The sequence below is a fragment of the Coregonus clupeaformis genome, unplaced genomic scaffold, assembly GCF_020615455.1.
Source record: "Coregonus clupeaformis isolate EN_2021a unplaced genomic scaffold, ASM2061545v1 scaf1956, whole genome shotgun sequence".
Classification (NCBI taxonomy): Eukaryota; Metazoa; Chordata; class Actinopteri; order Salmoniformes; family Salmonidae; genus Coregonus; species Coregonus clupeaformis.
Window position 1 is genome coordinate 77,872 of NW_025535410.1, and position 17,129 is coordinate 95,000.

Sequence of the window (17,129 nt, forward strand, 5' to 3'; positions counted from 1 at the left end):
GGACGCTCAGAGTCCATCCCACCTTTCATGTCTCCTGCCTCAAGCCTGTCTTCCTCAGTCCTCTGTTGCCTCCTCCGCCTCCTCCTCCTCCTCCTCGGATGATCGGAGGTGGTCCTGCCTACACGGTGCGTCGCATTATGGATTCCAGACGGGCGGGGCCGGGGTTTCCAGTATCTCGTGGACTGGGAGGGGTATGGTCCTGAAGAGAGGAGTTGGATTCCGCGGCGACAGGTCCTAGATGCGGATCTCATCAGGGACTTTTACCGCCTCCATCCTGGCGCTCCGGGGAGTCCGCCCGGTGGCGTTCGTCGGAGGGGGGGTACTGTAACGATCCCGGCTGTCTGAGTCGGGTCCTGGTCGTAATCTCCAGTTTCCCGAGGGTTCGGGAACGCTCCGGGGAGCGCTCTGGTTTCCGCACCTGCTTCCCATTAGCAATCTGCACACCTGGGCCTAATCAGCACCTTTCTTAGGCTCTGGCCCAACATCCAGTTCCTGCCGGATCGTTAGCCATGAACAGTAGGTGTTCTGTGTATCAGTTCAGAGCGTTCTAGCGTGAGTTTTGTTATTTTGTACTTTGTTGAGTTTTTGTGTTCTTACCTCCGTTTTTGTTCCACCTGCAGTCACACGTCCGGAACCTTCACCCCACCTCTGCCTGATGGTCGGCGGCTGCCGAGCCATCACTGGACCCAGTACTGCACCCCCAACTACTCAACCACGCCGCCCGCTCTGTCCCTGGATTATACTGCACTTTTTGTCGTATCTAATAAACCCTCACCTTCGTTCAACTCTCCTTGTCCTGGTCTGCTTTTGGGTTCTGGCTGAGGGAACTGTGACAGTGATATTAAAAACTCTTATGACCATCTTCTCTAAACTGTCTTGAAATAAAACTCTTGTTTTGGGATTAAATCTATCTCTTTTTTTCTGTGGTTACTTTTTTTGTGGGATGAATCTTACCTGTTTATTGTAATATGCTTCCTCCCAGCAGGCCTGCAGAGTCTGAAAATAAAGGCTGCTTCTACAGAATTCCTTTGAAGATAATTAAAACAATTATGCTTTATTAGGTACATTATGCACAGGCATTTACAGTATGCCAAAAGGAATATCTCCTAAGATTACCTTAGTGGGACCATAAGTGAACTCAGGAATGCTCCCAACCCTATCCATGGTCAGAGGGGGACGAAATGCAGCGCTATAAATATACGGGATGCTCTAGAGATAACAGGAATGACTTAAAGTCGCGAATGATCAATGCCTGTGGAGTCGTCCAATATGCTGCGCTGAGAATTGAGTTGTAGGCGATATTTGGATATGTTTGGCGCAATTTACATGTTTACATTCTATTGCCATGGAGAAATTGAGTTTCTAGAACCTGTTTTCTTCTATGTCTTTATTTCGTGAAATATTAAGATCTTTATTTTGTCATAATGTGTATATGAGGACGTTGGAGCCCGTTCCGATTCATGACGCGGTTATCCAGGTGCATGTTGCATAGACCTACTAATCCAACCTTGGCTTACAAGTTAAATTAAATTAGTATATATGCCTATACAAATCTATTGACCACATCCATTTAAATCAATGATTGTCAATTGAAAATGTGGTAGTTGTGTTATCCTGTTGTGCGTGTCAGGGCTCCTCTTAAGCACGTTATTCCAATATTTCCTAGAATTGACGCAGGTTACACTTTTGCAAAACTACTAGGTTAAAAATAAGAGCATGAATGACAATAAAGGTATGACTTGAATTATATGTGTAGTAGTGTGATGTTGTTCCCCTAGATTATGCACCAAATTGCACACAAGGACAGTTCAAGTAGGCCAGGTCAAGAGGGGATGTTAATAAGTTAATAATAATAATAATTCAATGTGGTTTCTTTATTTAATTAAAGCTGCATAGCTAATGTTATTTTTTGGTGTGCAAACATTTTTATGTATCTATATTGCAAATACACCTAATTGTAAAAGTTGTGTATATTTTGGTTTGGTCCATCGCGGGTTATCTGTATTTATGTACCCTCTTATTGTTCTCTTTTGCCTGACCTTCAACTAGCAAGGTATGTTGTCCTTGGCGCCGTAATTTGTCGATATAAAACTGTGGTAAAGTTACACAAAGTGCTGTTACGCAACTACAGGTTTTGTTACAATGTGGACAATATAACGATGTATGTTAACAACTTTCACCGAGCTCGCTAATTAGGGTACCTATTGTAACTCGGGAGTATTTGGGTCAGTGTTTGAGTGAGTTTCTATGTGCTCACGCAGGTGCCCGAGAGCTGTGGCTGCACCAAGGGCTAAGCTATTGTGTGTTGTCTCTTCGTGTACAGGTATGTCATTTATTTTGTCAGAATTATGTTGTATATCATTTTACTTGTATTGTATAGTGTGTTGTTAGGCACTGAATGTGTGCATGCAGCACCTGTTCATTTTTGCCTGACCTTCAACTAGCAAGGTGCCCGAGAGCTGTGGCTGCACCAAGAGCTAACATATTGTGTGTTGTCTCTTCGTGTGCAGGTCGAATAAAAATTATCCAACCATCAGAATTCCAGTTGTGGCAGTGTCCTAATTACGTGACCTGCCGACTGGTCAGCTCAAGCCGACCGCCGGAGCTGTGCATGTGGATGAGGTGCACGACCTGCGCATGTGAATTTGTTGATGGCTTACTGTAAGTGAATATATACTGTAAACAGTGAAAGTGAATGTAGCATATTCATTAGATACAGGTATTCGTGCTTATTTGTATGTTTTGGATGAATTTGTTTATTGCATTAATTTTTTTGGTATTTGAATGCACTAAATTACATTGTATTTTAGTGCTCTGTTGAGCCATGGAAGATTCTCAAATCCATAAGACGTGTTATGCTGTGGATTTTAGTGTGGGTAGAGGGAGGGGTGTCCTTCCATTTACACCAATTGTACAGTCAGCTCCTGGGAGTAGAGCGTTTGCTAGTCCTGAGTTTGCAAGCAATGGGAGGCACGAATACCTGTATCTAATGAATATGCTACATGTTTGTTCCACCTGACCAGGGTATCCCACCTCTGTCTTTTGATGTACCATCATCCACAGTACTCGGTGATAATGGGACGCCTCCGAGTCAGCTTAGTGACCTTATTAAGCAGATTGGTTCAGAGATAGGAGAATCTATCAGAGCGAGTTTACTGCAGCCTGGGGTTTCAAGTCTTTCTCCTGCCCGTCCCCCTCACCAACCCCAGCAGTTTCCCCTGCCTGAGCAGTGTGGGTCAACCTTTATTGATGCGTCCAAGCTGAATCTGGTTGTGAAGTCAGATGTTAGTGCTCCACCTCTTTTTAGGGGTGATGGCTCAGATAAGTACTCTGTCCTGGAGTGGGAGGAGTTAATGGAAGTCTACCTAGAGAAGAGGGGTTACACTGGGTCTGGGAATGTTGGGGAGGTGATGTCTAGGCTCATGGGGAGAGCACGGGATGTGACCAAAGTCTGGAAGCGTAACAACCTTGTTGTCACAGATGTTAAGGCGGTGTTCAGTGTTTTCAAGCAACACTTTGGGGATACTGTCTGCTCAGGTATGCCATTAGCTGATTTCTATTCAATCAAACCATATGCTAATGAGGGTCCAATAGATTTCTGGATTAGGCTTAACAAAGCTGCAGAGGCAGCCGAACAGTACCTTGTGAGTGAGGGCAGGACCTTACCCAATCAGTGCTCAGAGTTGGCAGTCATGTTTGTACGCAACTGTCCTGATAAAGAGTTGGCCCAAGTGTTCAAGAGCAAACCCATTCGTGACTGGACAGCCAGTGAGGTACAGGATCGGTTGGATGAACTGTTAAGGGAACGTAAAGCATGTAGAACACAACTTTCACAGCAGGTTGCTGCTGTTTTTGACTGCCCTCAGGAGGGAGTGGGTCCTGTGAAAAGACCTAATGTGTCATCTTTTTCTCAATGTGGCCGTGAACCAGACCAGGTACCATCTGTATCTGAGGGTGGGACGTTAAAGAAAGTTTTGACTTTGTTAGAGAAGGCTCTGGTCAGCAATACTCAGTCTGTGAGTGGCGCAGTGGTCTAAGGCACTACATCGCAGTGCTAGCTGTGCCACTAGAGATCCTGGTTCGAATCCAGGCTCTGTCGTAGCCGACCGCGACCGGGAGACCCATGGGGCGGCGCACAATTGGACCAGCGTCGCCTAGGGTAGTGGAGGGAATGGCCGGCTCAGTTCGTAGATGTTATGATTTAACTTGATAGAACCCAAATGCAGACAAGTACACCAAGCCAGAGAAGTTTTAACAGGTTTATTATAATGTTCAATAGTCCAGGTTTCCAATAAATGGGGAAGAGCAAGTCCAGGTTACAGGGAGGGTACAGATCCAGGTCAGGGCAGGTGTGGTACCGTAATGTCCTAGTGTCCGTGGTGAGTCCAAAGGAGAGGCCCGATAGTGGAGAGCAGGATGGTGGTGGCAGGAGTGAAGCGGAGGCAGGAGTCAGGTTCCAAATATCTGTGGCACAGGAGAAAAAGTAAATAAACAGTCCAAAAAAACACAAGAGCGAAAACAGACAGGTTGAGTCGGCAGCGAGACTAACATGGTTGTCTTGACTATGATCTGACGATGAGTGGAAAGTTTGACCGGGTCTTAAAGGCTGAGGTGATTATGGTGAATGAGCTGCAGCTGGAACCCTGACTCCCGCACACCAGACTTCACTCCTGCAATCAAGGACAGACAGAGGGGAGGGGGAGAGCAGAGAGAGAGCTACCTAGCAGCAGTAGGCCTAACAGTAGAGCATGGTGTTTGCAACGCCAGGGTTGTGGGTTCGATTCCCACGAGGGGTATGAAAAAAATTAATAACGTATTCACTAACTGTAAGTCGCTCTGGATAAGAGCGTCTGCTAAATGAGGGCAATGTGGGGCATTCTTATTTTTTCTCCACTGATGATGATATCCAATCTGTTTATTCTTACTTTTGTGAGTCAGTACCCAAGAACAACACAGTCATTTTTCAGAACACAATCAGAATGACAGTTTGTTTTACACCACTGTGCTAGTACAGGATAAAGTTGAGCTGAAGGGGATGTTAGATAGTGGGTCCATGGCTACTACTCTGCGCGCAGATATTGTACCTCGGTTGAGGGAGGCAGGAGTGGTAGAGGGGAACTTTCTAGCTCCTTCAGACATCATCCTGGTGGGTTGTGGTGGGAACAAACTAGCCCAGTGGGCATGTGTGACTTAAAAATTCAACTTTATGGCTTCTGTTATGTAGTCCCAGTGCTTATTGTTGATGGGCAGGTTGATGAACTCATTGTGGGAACTAATGTGTTGAAGTCTCTGATTAGACAGTTCAAATCAAATGACAGCTACTGGCGGGTGGCGGGTACACCAGGTTCCTCTAGCCAGTGTGATGTCAAATCTGGAGAGATGGAGAGGAGACTCCATCCCAGATAAAGTGGGCACCATTAAGTTGAAGATAGCAGTAACGTGCTACACCGAAGACAATGCCAACCTACATTAACTACCCACAACAGCCCACGATGCCTAACTATGACACCATAGCTAACTAGCATGCTATCATCCAATAACACACAGTTTAGCACCAATACTTGGTTACAACAGACTACCAATAGTGTGTTAACACACTAAACAGATCATTCGCGTCCGTGTCTAGTTCCTTTCATAACGCAGCAATAATTAAAGGTTGGCTAGCTAGCATAAGTATATTGTATTTAGCTACTACAGTACAGTTAGCTGGTCGTGTTGGCTAGCTAGCAATGGCCACTGTGTTGACTTTGTTTGAAGAACGGCTAGCTAGCTAGCTTCGTGCTAGACCCGGCACCGCCGAAAAACAATGCTAACCTACAGTAACTACCCACAACAGCCCACGATGCCTAACTATGACGCTTTGGCTAACTAGCATGCTAGCATCCAATAACACACAGTTTAGCACCAATACTTGGTTACAACAAACTACCAATAGTGTGTTAACACACTAAACAGATAATTCGTGTCCGTGTCTAGTTCCTTTCATAACGCAGCAAAAATTAAACGTTGGCTAGCTAGCACATTAACATTGGAAACAACTCTCCACCGTTGCTAAACGTTACCAGTAGCTACCCGCTAGCTAGCTAGCCTCGTGTTTTCTCCGGGCTCCGCCGTAAACAATACTTACCTACAATAATTACCTACGGAAACCTACAATAACTACCTAAATAAACTACCTACAATACCTAACTACAACTACCTACCTACGATCAAATGCATGGTTTAAGCTTTACTCAACACCATATAAGAAGCCAAGCTTACCTCAAGCTTACCTCCTGCTAGAGAAAACACAACCTCTCCCGACCACAGCACAGCACAGACTGCTCTACAAAGCCATTTGTGACCATTTGTGAGGTCTGGGAAAAAATGTAAGACATTTAGATTTTGGGGTGTAGTTACCCTTAAATGCAAGCGTGCACCAGGAAGAGACCTTTGTTTGGTTAAGCGGTGTTGCTGTAGAACAAATGGCCACTGGAGTGATGCAAATGATCACGGTATAATTCTGCCAGGCAGGCATAGGCTACTTTGTAGTTAACATTTACTTGCGAAGGTTTTGGGGAAAGCCATTCCTTCCCTACCAGAAGAAGGTTATCATTAGCATCATCGCTAACGGCTACACAAAGTGTAGACATACGCGCGCACCGCACACATGCACACAGACAGGGGCATTCCTGTGCCGTTTCAGAAAGTTCATGGAAATACGAATCACTGATGCATTTTGTTCATGTCTTATGATTGACTTGGGCAAATGAATGCGTTTTCTTTTTTTTTTTGAGAACTCTGTTTATTAAGTTTTACACACACACAGACAAGACAAAGCAATATAAATAATATACTCAACTAGACAAAAGTACAAATAATACATATATAAAATAAAAAAAATAAAAAAAAATAAAAAAAAATAATAATAATAATAACTTTAAAGATACCATACTTTAGACAAGTTAAACACACCAGGCAGAAGGCTACAAAAGGTTAAAGGGCAATCTATAGTATAGGGACAGAGCAAACACCTCACCATTGTTCCTGTAAACAGTTAAGGGATGGGGTGGAGAAATGCAACCACTCACAGACAGTCAAGGCCACAGACCAATCATCCACTGGACCAAAAAATAAAAAGTTACAATGCTTTAAAATAAAAAATGAATATTGATAATTTTATGTAGGTGTGAACAGAATTAAAAAATAAAAATAACTGGGAAAAACAAGCTCACACCTTAGTCTCTGCCCGGGCGAGATGAACAAGGCATCCGCAGGTCACAATCAATAAGCACATCAACCTTAATGCCCCCACCCCCACCCCAGAAAAAAACACAGAGAAATGCTCATCCAACCCCTAAGTCACAGGGGGGTCAAATACAGACTTATTTTGGTTTTAATAGGAATGCTATCCGAGGATGGACTGTTTAAAGTAAGACCGGAATGGAGCCCAAGCCTCATTAAACAGTTTGGGGTTCCCACGTGAATTGAATTTAATTTTTTCTAGTTTCAGAGAGCACAACACGTCTCTCACCCAATATTTATAAGATGGGGGAGCTGCCATCTTCCAGTTCTGTAGTATTAGCCGTCTAGCTAAAAGAGTTGTATAAGCAACAGTGTCCGACTGGATTCTTGACAGGGGGGTGCTTATGGGCAGTACTCCAAAAAGGGCTGTAAGGGGAGAGGGATCTATAACAGTGTTATATATATCAGAGAAACATTTAAATATTAATTCCCAGAAACCTGACAGTTTATGACAGCCCCAGAACATATGCAACAGTGTGGCCGGTTCAATTTTACATCTGACACAGGTAGGATCAAAATCAGAGAATATTCTTCCAAGTCTGGCCCCAGACCAGTGGATACGGTGAACCACCTTGAATTGAATGAGGCTGTGTCTAGTGCTAAAAGAGGACGAATGCACCCTGCGCAGCACAGATTCCCAGGTGTCTTCCCCAAGTTCCTCCCCCAAATCCTTTTCCCATCGAGTCTTTAAAGGCACCAAAGAAGGGTTCTGTAAGTCATGAATGATTGTATATACATCTGAAATTGCGCCCCTAGGAAGCTTGTTCAGCTCCAGGATGCTCTCTATAGCTGTATTCACAGGCCTATGGGGAAATTCAGGTGTGTTAGCTCTGACAAAGTTCCTAGTCTGGAGATAGCGGAAAAAGTGGGATTGGGGGAGGTTGAACCTTTCCTGTAGCTGAGCAAAAGAGGCAAATGTATCATCAAAGAATAATTGGGCTAGTGAGGAGAGGCCTAGTGAGTGCCAGATGTCAAAAGCCCCATCATTCAAAGATGGAGGAAATAAAATGTTCTGATTGATTGGGCCTGATAGAGAAAAGCCTCGGAGGCCAAAGGCTAAGCGGAACTGATTCCAAATTTTAAGAGACTGCTTTACAATTGGGTTGACACACCTTTTGCCTAGGGACACTGGGAGAGACGAGCACAACACAGAAGAAAGTGCAGCAGGTTTACACGATTCAGACTCCATCTGGACCCAGATTGGTCTAGGGCCAGTAGGATCAGTCTGCAGCCAGTACAGAAGGGCTCTGAAATTTGCAGCCCAATAGTATGTCTGAAAATTTGGTAGAGCTAAACCCCCCAATGACTTAGGCTTCTGTAAATGTTTTCTACCAATCCGTGGTACCTTGCCATCCCAAATAAAATGCATGAATGTTTGATCCAGTGAAATAAAAAAAAGATTTTGGAATAAAAATGGGTAGACATTGAAATAAATATAGAAATTTGGGCAACACACTCATTTTAATGACATTAATCCTTCCGATAAGAGAAAGAGGTAGCGCATTCCAAAAAGCAAAAGATTGTTTCAAACTGTCTGCTAGAGCAACCAAGTTTTCCTGAAACAGATTTGAATATTTCCTTGTCACTTTAACTCCCAAGTAGGTGAATTGATCCCGGACAATCCTAAACTGAGAGCTTGTAAAAGAGCACTTTAAAGCAGCCTTGTTTACAGGAAAAAGCTCACTCTTGCCTAGATTCAGCTTGTACCCTGAGATTGATCCAAACCTTTTAAGAACAGATAAGGCGCGTGGCAATGAGGTATCAGGGTTAGAGATAAACAAAAGGAGGTCATCCGCATATAGCGAGACTTTCTGCTCTGAGCCCGTCCGGATTATTCCTTGAATGGCATCATTAGAGCGTAATGCAATGGCGAGAGGTTCGATTGCCAAAGCAAACAACAAGGGGGAGAGTGGACAGCCCTGTCTGGATCCGCGGTGCAAGGGAAAATAGTCAGAGGACAAGTTGTTAGTCCGTACCGAAGCCATGGGGGAAAAATAAAGAATCTTTATCCACGCAATGAATTTGGGGCCAAAGCCAAATCTATAAAGGGTGGCTGTTAGGTAATCCCACTCAACGCGGTCAAACGCTTTTTCTGCATCAAGTGAGACCACCACTTCTGGGTCCTCCGACGCAGGGGAGTACAGTATATTCATAAGGCGCCTAATATTGAAAAATAAATGCCTATTTCTCACAAAGCCAGTCTGGTCAGAGTGTATTACTTGATGCAGCGAGCCTTCCATACGGATGGCTAAAAGCTTGGCTAGGATTTTGTAATCACAGTTTAAAAGCGAGATTGGGCGAAAGGATCCACATTCCAGAGGGTCTTTGTTTTTCTTTAATAGTAATGAAATTGAAGCTTGATAAAGACTAGGCGGTAGCTTTGAGGTATTAAGGCACTCTGCAAATAGTCGAGACAAGAACGGGCAAAGCAGACCAGAAAACGTCCTGTAAAATTCGGTTGGAAAACCATCCGGACCCGGTGATTTACCTCTTTTCATTGCGGACACTGCTGTTGCAATCTCCTCAGGTGTAAATTCTTCTTCTAGATAGTCATGGGTGTCTGTATCAATTGAAGGCATATTCAGGCCATTAAAGAAGGAATCAATCAGCAAAGGGTCTTGAGGGGATTCAGAGGTGTATAGCGCAGAATAAAATTGTTTGAATTGATCATTGATCTCTTTATGTATAACTGTGGTGGCACCAGACGGGGTCCTTATTTGTGGGATTAAACGTGAGGCCTCAGATTTACGGATCTGATGTGCAAGGAGTTTACTGGCCTTGTCGCCTTGTTCATACACTCTGTACCGAGCTCGCAAGAGTAGCTGTTCAGCTTGCCTGGTAGAAAGCTCATCAAATTCAGATTGGAGTAGTTGGCGCTCTTTATGCAGATCAGAGGAAGGAACCGTGGCATACTTCTCATCCAATGTGGCTATGGATTCGCTCAGGTCCCGAAGTCGCTGAGAGCGAACTCTGTTTTGGTTGGCTGTATAAGAAATAATTTGGCCACGTAGGTATGCTTTGAGAGACTCCCATATGGTAGAGCAGGACATACCTGGTGTTGAATTAGTTTCTAGGAATAAGGTGATTTCAGAAGAAATGAAATTGACAAACTCCTTATCTGAGAGTAAAATGGGGTTAAGACGCCATTGATAACACATAGGAGGTCGCTGGGGAAACTCTAGTTCAAGCACTAATGGTGAATGGTCCGAAATAACAATACTCTTGTAAGTACACTGCCGAAGGTTAGGCAAAAGTTTTTTGTCCAAAAAGAAGTAATCAATCCGGGAGTATGTTTGATGAACATGAGAATAAAAGGAATACTGTCTATCTGTAGGATGTAGGAAACGCCAGGCCTCAAACATGGCATATTTCTGAAGAAAGGCTTGAATAAGTAGGGCACATTTAGATGGGCCTGTAGTTGTTCGTGAGGACTTGTCAAGAACTGGGGACATTTTGCAGTTGAAATCCCCCCCTAAAATCAATAAATGAGAATCTAAATTGGGTATAGCAGACAAAAAGGAAGAAATGAAACTTGTGTCATCCCAATTGGGAGCATAAACACTAGCCAAAACAAGAGGGGTAGAAAACAGTTTACCGGTTACTATGACGTATCGTCCCTTAGGATCAGCGATAACCTCAGAAGCTACAAAGGGAGTGACTTTATCAACCAAAATGGCAGCCCCTCTTGATTTACTATGAAAGTTAGAGTGGAACACTTGACCAACCCAGTCCCTACGCATCCTAAAGTGCTCACCAGTCCTCAAGTGAGTCTCTTGTAGAAATGCAACATTTGCATTCAAACCCTTTAAGTGTGTCAACACCCTCTTACGTTTCACTGGGTTATTAACCCCTTTGGTGTTCCACGAAATGTATTTGATCGCATTGTTTCGGCCCCTCTGGGCATTCCCGTTATACAACCCCGTCATTAGAGCATAGAATGGAAAAGCAATGAGCGCCCAGAAACCCCAGAATAACTTGTCTCAGAGTAATAATGTACGGTGGTAGATGTTGAGAAAAAGTACCGAAAAAAACCAAAAAGACAGAATGACAACATTAGAACTGAACAATTCAACCCCTCCCCCCACCCCCTCCCCCCATCCCAGACAGTACCTCCCCAAACGAGGTACAAGCCTAAATAGAGCATGTTCTCTTCGCACAGTATGTCTGTGAGAGTGCGGTCTTAAACCTAAACCCACAGTCCCGCTCTTTAAAGTCGTGTTTTGTTAGTGGATCAAACAGCAAAAAGAGATAATCATTTTTTAAATAAAAGAAATTAAGGTGAATCCCTTGTGCAGACGAAATTACAAAAGCACCACTTGTAGATGTATATAATTATAATTATATTCCCAGTCTTATAACAGGCATTTGAGAGAGAAAATAAAGAAAATAAATAGAATGTGTAACGGCTCTCAGCCGAAAACCTAATTTGAAGTAAGGAAATCGTAGTAAGACAATCAAAAAGATAATAATTATTATTATTATAATAGTTGTCTAGTTGAATGCTGAGACAACTTACAACCAAGACCAAAAAAACTACGTGTGCGCAACGTTTAACGCTTGCTGGGCATAAATGACGCTCTGAGCCTTAAAATTTAAGTGAAGACCCCAAAAAACGTGTCGCCTCGGGAAGCATTTACTGTTTACTGGGTCAATGCAAACGGATGCAGTAAGCAAATAACCAAGAATATTTTGAGTCACTGAGACACTATGTAAACAAACTGAATAGGTGAGCAAGACAGCCTAGAAAACACAAGAGTATAGTAAAACCGCAATACAATGAGATTAAAATGACTGAATGCTTGTAAGGCAAGCACACTAGATGATCAAAACATTAGATCACATCAAATAAGCCTGAATGGGTACGCCAACCCCCCAACTATACAAAAATTAGCATGTTGTAGCTAAACATAGTTGTACCACAGGTGGGTTACTTACTATCCACAGTTCGCTAGCAATGCTGAACTATGAGCAAGTTCAAGACTTCTTGATGTGACGTTGAATGTGAGAGAGAGCCTCATCCGGAGATTCAAATGTGTAGTCTTTACCATCATGAGATAGCCATAAACGGGCCGGGAATCGCAGTCCATACTTCACACCTGGATGGTCCCGAAGTAGTCGTTTGGCCTGTCCGAAAGCTGCGCGCTGCCTGGAAACAGTGGGGGGAGTAGTCCTGGTAGATGGAGAAGCTCTGTCCTTGAAAGCTCAGAGTGGTATTGCGGGCTCGTCGGAGAATCTCCATCTTCTCATGGAAAAAGTGCACTCGAAGAATTATGTCACGGGGCCTCTCCCCATCCCGGGGCTTTGGGCGCAGCGACCGGTGGGCACGATCAATCAGGGGCTTTTCATCCAAGGCTAGAACATCCTTCAGCAGCCCAGAAACGAAATCCGTGGCGCGAGGCATTTCCGCTGACTCTGGGACTGATACCAGTCTCAGGTTATTGCGGCGAGAGAATCCCTCCAAACTTACACAGCTCTCCTTCACCTTTTTCAAGTCCGCAGCTAGGCGTTTCACGTCAGCCTCCAGGGATGTAGTTAAGTCGGAGACATTTGTAGCGAAGGTCTCCAGTGCTGCAATCGTTGTAGTGTGCGACTCCATTGTTGTTTTGAGTGATGCGATTGCCGGCACCGTCTCGTTCCGCAGGATGGTTAGATCTGCTTTTAAAGTATCAGAAACCTCCTTTATTCGGGCCTCAATCGTAGCAACCACCTCCGTTTTCATTTCAACTATCTCAGAGCGTAGTAGTTTGATGGCCTCGAGAATGTTCACTTCAGCGCCGCCAGGCTGCCGCCCCTCCGGGTAGAGTATCAGTCCCCGGGTCGTCAGGCTCAGGGGAGGGCGGTGATGAGAGTGTGTCTTGTAGGCCGGGTTTTCTCAAAGTCATGTTTTTGGCCTTATGTTTCGTCGACATGCTGATATTTGGAAGTAAAGTAGTCTTGGTTTTTACGGGAAGGGATCACCAAAATAATATATGAAAATAAATACGGTTTTGCTGCAAAATTCACATAAACTTTAAAAATACCACGGGAGCAAACGGAAAACACGTCAGTCGCACATGGCGTCCCTCCAATTCCCCCATGAATGCGTTTTCTAACAAGTTGAATAGATTTAGTTGATTTCTTACTAAGTTCAATAAATGTTTGAATATTGTTGAATTTCGGTTTAATGTCTGGATTCCGTGATTCGGTCCGCAACGCCTATTTTATAGGGCCCTAGTCAATGAACTTTTCATAAATCAACATAGGATATGCCCTCTTCCCCCCACAAGACTCAAATATATATATATATATATATTGGAAATGTAAGCAAGGGTTGAGCTTCTTCAGTTTGTGTCACAAAGTGGATACGTTTCTGTGTCCCTTTCAGAGTGAGTGACACATTGACTTTATATAGTGTACCAAGAGTTGCTTCCTCGCGTACGGCCATACCAGCCTGAATACGCCCGATCTCATCCGATCTCGGAAGCTAAGCAGGGTAGGGCCTGGTTAGTACTTGGATGGGAGACCGCCTGGGAATACCAGGTGCTGTAAGCTTTTTGTCCCAGTAGAGTGTGCTCTTGTGTCATGGAGCAACTGCCTTTTATTTATCACCCTAATAATATCATGGATTGTTATTGGACTAAATGCAGTTTGTGTGCTGCCCTGCCCTGCCCTGATCAAATCAAATAATGGACAGTGCGTTTCCCTCAAAATATAGGCAGTACATGCAGCCTTTGTTTTTAGTCTAGGAGACAGTCAATGTCTGTAGTCCATTAGGGCACTATAAAATCCCTTCAATGTTTTGCCTGATTCCGTTAATTCCCAAGTTCCCTTTTCTCCGTTTAGATTTCCCTGTTGACCGTTTGTCCCTGTTTTGGCAGGTTTTCGCTCTCAAAAGTACACCTTTTTAATAGCAAAACAGCACAATTGGATGTTCTATGTCCACAACAATGTTTAAACCCTATCAGGTGACCATTTGTGAGGTCTGGGAAAAATGTAAGAGGTTTAGATTTTGGGGTGTAGTTACCCTTAAATGCAAGCGTGCACCAGGAAGAGACCTTTGTTTGGTTAAGCGGTGTTGCTGTAGAACAAATGGCCACTGGAGTGATGCAAATGATCACGGTATAATTCTGCCAGGCAGGCATAGGCTACTTTGTAGTTAACATTTACTTGCGAAGGTTTTGGGGAAAGCCATTCCTTCCCTACCAGAAGAAGGTTATCATTAGCATCATCGCTAACGGCTACACAAAGTGTAGACATACGCGCGCACCGCACACATGCACACAGACAGGGGCATTCCTGTGCCGTGCCAGAAAGTTCATGGAAATACGAATCACTGATCCATTTTGTTCATGTCTTATGATTGACTTGGGCAAATGAATGCGTTTTCTAACAAGTTGAATAGATTTAGTTGATTTCTTACTAAGTTCAATAAATGTTTGAATATTGTTGAATTTCGGTGTAATGTCTGGATTCCGTGATTCGGTCCGCAACGCCTATTTTATAGGGCCCTAGTCAATGAACTTGTCATAAATCAACATAGGATATGACCTCTTCCCCCCACCCCCCCCCACAAGACTCAAATATATATATATATATATATTGGAAATGTAAGCAAGGGTTGAGCTTCTTCAGTTTGTGTCACAAAGTGGATACGTTTCTGTGTCCCTTTCATAGTGAGTGACACATTGACTTTATATAGTGTACCAAGAGTTGTTCCCTCGCTTACGGCCATACCAGCCTGAATACGCCCGATCTCGTCTGATCTCGGAAGCTAAGCAGGGTCAGGCCTGGTTTGTACTTGGATGGAAGACTGCCTGGGAATACCAGGTGCTGTAAGCTTTTTGTCCCAGTAGAGCGTGCTCTTGTGTCATGGAGCAACTGCCTTTTATTTATCACCCTAATAATATCATGGATTGTTATTGGACTAAATGCAGTTTGTGTGCTGCCCTGCCCTGCCCTGATCAAATCAAATAATGGACAGTGCGTTTCCCTCAAAATATAGGCAGTACATGCAGCCTTTGTTTTTAGTCTAGGAGACAGTCAATGTCTGTAGTCCATTAGGGCACTATAAAATCCCTTCAATGTTTTGCCTGATTCCGTTAATTCCCAAGTTCCCTTTTCTCCGTTTAGATTTCCCTGTTGACCGTTTGTCCCTGTTTTGGCAGGTTTTCGCTCTCAAAAGTACACCTTTTTAATAGCAAAACAGCACAATTGGATGTTCTATGTCCACAACAATGTTTAAACCCTATCAGGTGACCATTTGTGAGGTCTGGGAAAAATGTAAGAGGTTTAGATTTTGGGGTGTAGTTACCCTTAAATGCAAGCGTGCACCAGGAAGAGACCTTTGTTTGGTTAAGCAGTGTTGCTGTAGAACAAATGGCCACTGGAGTGATGCAAATGATCACGGTATAATTCTGCCAGGCAGGCATAGGCTACTTTGTAGTTAACATTTACTTGTGAAGGTTTTGGGGAAAGCCATTCCTTCCCTACCATAAGAAGGTTATCATTAGCATCATCGCTAACGGCTACACAAAGTGTAGCAATACGCGCGCACCGCACACATGCACACAGACAGGGGCATTCCTGTGCCGTTTCAGAAAATTCATGGAAATACGAATCACTGATGCATTTTGTTCATGTCTTATGATTGACTTGGGCAAATGAATGCTTTTCTAACAAGTTGAATAGATTTAGTTGATTTCTTACTAAGTTCAATAAATGTTTGAATATTGTTGAATTTCGGTTTAATGTCTGGATTCCGTGATTCGGTCCGCAACGCCTATTTTATAGGGCCCTAGTCAATGAACTTGTCATAAATCAACATAGGATATGCCCCCCCCAACAAGACTCAAAATATATATATATATATATATATATATATATATATATATATATATATATATATATATATATTGGAAATGTAAGCAAGGGGTTGAGCTTCTTCAGTTTGTGTCACAAAGTGGATACGTTTCTGTGTCCCTTTCAGAGTGAGTGACACATTGACTTTATATAGTGTACCAAGAGCTGTTCCCTCGCTTACGGCCATACCAGCCTGAATACTCCCGATCTCGTCCGATCTCGGAAGCTAAGCAGGGTTGGGCCTGGTTAGTACTTGGATGGGAGACCGCCTGGGAATACCAGGTGCTGTAAGCTTTTTGTCCCAGTAGAGCGTGTCATGGAGCAACTGCCTTTTATTTATCACCCTAATAATATCATGGATTGTTATTGGACTAAATGCAGTTTGTGCTGCCCTGCCCTGCCCTGCCCTGATCAAATCAAATAATGGACAGTGCTTTTCCCTCAAAATATAGGCAGTACATGCAGCCTTTGTTTTTAGTCTAGGAGACAGTCAATGTCTGTAGTCCATTAGGGCACTATAAAATCCCTTCAATTTTTTGCCTGATTCCGTTAATTCCCAAGTTCCCTTTTCTCCGTTTAGATTTCCCCGTTGACCGTTTGTCCCTGTTTTGGCAGGTTTTCGCTCTCAAAAGTACACCTTTTTAATAGCAAAACAGCACAATTGGATGTTCTGTGTCCACAACAATGTTTAAACCCTATCAGGTGACCATTTGTGAGGTCTGGGAAAAATGTAAGACATTTAGATTTTGGGGTGTAGTTACCCTTAAATGCAAGCGTGCACCAGGAAGAGACCTTTGTTTGGTTAAGCGGTGTTGCTGTAGAACAAATGGCCACTGGAGTGATGCAAATGATCACGGTATAATTCTGCCAGGCAGGCATAGGCTACTTTGTAGTTAACATTTACTTGCAAAGGTTTTGGGGAAAGCCATTCCTTCCCTACCAGAAGAAGGTTATCATTAGCATCATCGCTAACGGCTACACAAAGTGTAGACATACGCGCGCACCGC

At 43.6% G+C, this 17,129-nt stretch overlaps 3 non-coding genes across 3 annotated transcripts; all 3 read left to right on the forward strand.

Moving 5' to 3' along the window:
* Window positions 1–13,696: 13,696 nt before the first annotated feature.
* On the forward strand, window positions 13,697–13,815 carry LOC121564864. The gene has a single exon (XR_006000301.1). It is a non-coding gene; the product is annotated as a 5S ribosomal RNA (ribosomal RNA).
* Window positions 13,816–14,983: 1,168 nt separating this feature from the next.
* On the forward strand, window positions 14,984–15,102 carry LOC121564865. The gene has a single exon (XR_006000302.2). It is a non-coding gene; the product is annotated as a 5S ribosomal RNA (ribosomal RNA).
* Window positions 15,103–16,297: 1,195 nt separating this feature from the next.
* Window positions 16,298–16,416, forward strand: LOC121564863. Its single transcript, XR_006000300.1, has one exon. It is a non-coding gene; the product is annotated as a 5S ribosomal RNA (ribosomal RNA).
* The last annotated feature ends 713 nt before the right edge of the window (window positions 16,417–17,129 follow it).